Below are 3,774 nucleotides of genomic sequence, written 5' to 3'. Positions count from 1 at the left end.
GAAGTGGAACACGTACAAAATATAAAGTAAATTGGCAGAAATTATTATTTGAGGAATCCCCAGAAAATTCTAATAAACTTCTTAAAGTTAAGTTTAAACACAGAAGCGTGAATCTCATTTTTCCAAAAACAAAATTTTTTACATGCACCGGATGCCTTCCATTACATGTGGAGGATTTATTTTTGAACCAGACATTTTCTTAATTTTGTTTGCAAAAACCTATTTGCAATTATCTTTTAAAGACCACTTTCAAATTTCAAATATATTTATGTAGTTAGCAATATTTAATCGTAATATATTTAATTTTATTAGTCACAAATCAAAATTAAACCTTTTAAAGGGAATACTTTTGGAGTTGCTTAATGTTTTCTTAGAAACGTTTGAATTAATGATTTAAAACTTCCATGATTTAATATTAATATAATGACAAGAAGATAAATTTACAATCATATTTAATCTTCGAAAATTTACAAGCATCCTTTTTACTGAAAGATGGGTGCGATCAGGCTGAAAAATTTCCGTACCTTATCGTGTTCCTAGCAACGACTAGAGAGTAAAGAGATTTCGAAAATTCTACTATCGATAGCTGCTGCATTCAATCATTGCGGATTCAATTGATAGCATAAAAAGATGTTTCGTCGCCTATGATCAAGTCAGTCGAAATAAATCCATTGGGATCAAAATACGGTATTTATAGCAGCTTATATCCCGAAAAATTATTCTATCGCGATATAACGTTAAATTTAAAAAGATATACAAAAATCTCGTTAGTGAATTACTTTTTGAACGCAATATACTTGATATGAATTGCAATTCATATTGCAATTATTAGGTCACTGAAAAAAACGTTTGGTTAGGACAACAAAACGATTTGGTTGATAAAGAAGGAACAACATATTTTTCCACCCAACAAACTTTTTGGTTATTTCAACATAACTTTTGATACATGATGTATGATTTATGTCACTTATCACCGACTTTGTGGTTAGCGCAGTGGTAGCTCATCGTGCTTCAAGCCTCCGGCGAATGGTTGAATTCCTTGGAACGAAGTCAATTTTTACTGCAGCTCACTCGTTACGCTACCAATAATAGACTCCTGCCCTTTCTTTTCCCTTCCCCTGTGTAACTTCCACGCTACAAACCATTTTTTCAGTAGATCCTAAAAAAAATGTCTGCATCAAATGAAACTTTGATTAACTTACTTATGCTATTGTGGAAACTGCGGAAATGAGCGCAGTATTTTTTTGTCTTTGCAATGTAAAGCTAAAAAAGGGAAACATGAAATATGTATTTTTTCGCAAGAGTGGATGCCGGTGTGTCTTAGGTGTGATGCGGTGCGATAAATGAACCAATTTCCTAAGGATTTAACCCGTCTCAATATTGTCAGTCTCGACGGAGCACGTACCCACATACTTCAACTATCCAGGATCATTTCAGAGCTCAACTTCTCCGAAAGATAGGTAGGTACGTCCCACGGGTGGATTTAGAACCTGGAAGATCGTCTCTTCGTCCCTCACTCCATGAACTCGCGAAAAACACGTCTGCCATATTTCATTAAGACGCCCTTGCAATAACGAAATCTCACATTGCAAACTGCATCACGTATACTATTATCGACGAATCAGTACAGAACTTTTTCCAGTTCTTTCTCGCGTGAAATCGCATCATAGTGTTAAATTTGTTGTTATATATATTTTGAAAATAATTCTCTTCGATACGAAATTTCAAATTTTGAAAAACTGTGATAACTATAATTTGACCATTGGTAACAGAAATTATGAGATTGAGGAATTTAACCACCCTCATAAAGCTCAACGTATATGACGTCATTCGGCAGCGAATTTTCTATAGGAATATAGTGAAGTTTTTTTTCTTTCATTGTACTTTCCTATTGAGAATGGTAATTTTCCTAATCCATTTTGTACCTTGTGTTATTTAAACTACTAGTTATCGCAACTACGGTTCTACTATGTATAAATATGGCTTTTTCATACTTTCAATTTGTTATCGACGATATTTTAAAGAGTTTCTAAACTCTATAAGTTTATGTCTTTCCAAATCTTAATTGAAATTATTAGGTTTGGATTATATTTATAATTGACATGGAGAAAGGATTTCTTCGTATCGCTGTGGTAACAATACCATTTTTTGGACTATATCCTCGCATCGAACTGTTGTAAAAATAAATATAATGATCCCAAATTTTACAACCAATAGTTTTTCTTTGTATCTCAGGTTTTTGAGACATTACATATGAATATTTATATATGAATCGGAAGAATGTATGAAAAACGTAGAAAAACTGATTTAAAAATAAATTTTATGCTCATATTGAGTTCAATGTGTATTTTTTTCATTTTCTTTTTACATTTTTTCTCTAGCTAGTATTGCGTTGCGCCTTGGGGGCGCGACTGTTGGTTCTCGCGCTTCGCGCTCGATAATATATTTATCTAGCGTTTCGTGCTCGGTAATGTATTTACCTCGCGCAAAGAGTTTTTGAAACTAGAGATGAAAGCATCTACAACAGTAATATGGTAATTGTGAATTCTCTTTTGTTAAAGCTCCTTCCGCTATAACGAACACATTCTCATGACGTATCTCGTGCTTTGCAATCGAGTTTCTCCCTGAAATTTTATATCGTTTCCATAAATGTATTTTATTATCATTCGTAACTTGCAAGCGTATTAAAACATACGAAGTTTCATTATCCCGTTTAAAAAAATGCGCTATCTTTAAAAAATTGTTGGTTATTAAACGTTTAATTGCAAACTTTTGTCGTTGTTCCATAAACTGAATTTGCTAATTTTCAATGTTTTCTTTATGATTGAAACTTTACACATACGGTCTACTGAGCAGCCTTGTCGTTAAAAAGTTTATTTTCGTGTGTTTTTTGGAATTTTGTAAGTGCTATAACTATAATCATTTTTAATTTCATGAAAAAGTCATTAGGATAAATTATTCGACTTTTTAAAGACTATGAATAACCGTACAGAGAATTCCTTAAATTTGAAAAAAGTGGTCGAAAAAATATTCAAAATGCCTTCACTTTTTGAATGTTCGTCCAAACTGGCTGTTTAACGAACTTGACCATTAGTTTGGGCACTAAACGAGTGCACCAACGGCCAACCTAATAGATTAATTTTTTCAAAAGTTATCGTGTTCACAGAGAGCCATACATACAGACATACACTTTCGTAAAAACCTCTTTTTCGTATTCAGGGGGGCTCCAAACGTCGAAATTTGACAAAAATTGGGGGGGGGGGTCAAATTTTAGACAAATCTTATACCTTCTCTGATGAGAATATAAAAAGCAGCAGAAATTTACGTGAATTCCAGTAATTTGATGCTAGGTTTCGAGAGAATTCAGAGGGTCTCAAGAAAAGTCAAGAAAATATAATGGCCTTCACCGATTAAACATTTCCCATATAATTTACATAGAAAAACTTTCTCAAACCTTGAAACTGTTATAAAGTTGTCGAATCTAATCGAAATATAACGCCCACGTAGGGAGGAGCAGCTTTTGAAATATTGAAAAAAAATTATCATGTGCAAAATTGACAGTTCTGTAAAAATTAAAAATGAGGGCCATCTGCATTTTTGAAAAATTATTGAAAATAACTTTTTCTAAATTTTTTGACTAAATTACGCCAAACCTAATCAAAATAAAGTTTATAATTATTAAGGACTTATCAATATATGGTATGCCCAAATAAGGACCACCCTATTCTACATACATACATTTTAAAAACAGAACAGAGTTTCCAACAATTATTT

This window comes from Belonocnema kinseyi, chromosome 4 (assembly GCF_010883055.1).
Source record: "Belonocnema kinseyi isolate 2016_QV_RU_SX_M_011 chromosome 4, B_treatae_v1, whole genome shotgun sequence".
Taxonomy (NCBI): domain Eukaryota; kingdom Metazoa; phylum Arthropoda; class Insecta; order Hymenoptera; family Cynipidae; genus Belonocnema; species Belonocnema kinseyi.
This window is presented reverse-complemented; position numbering follows the sequence as displayed.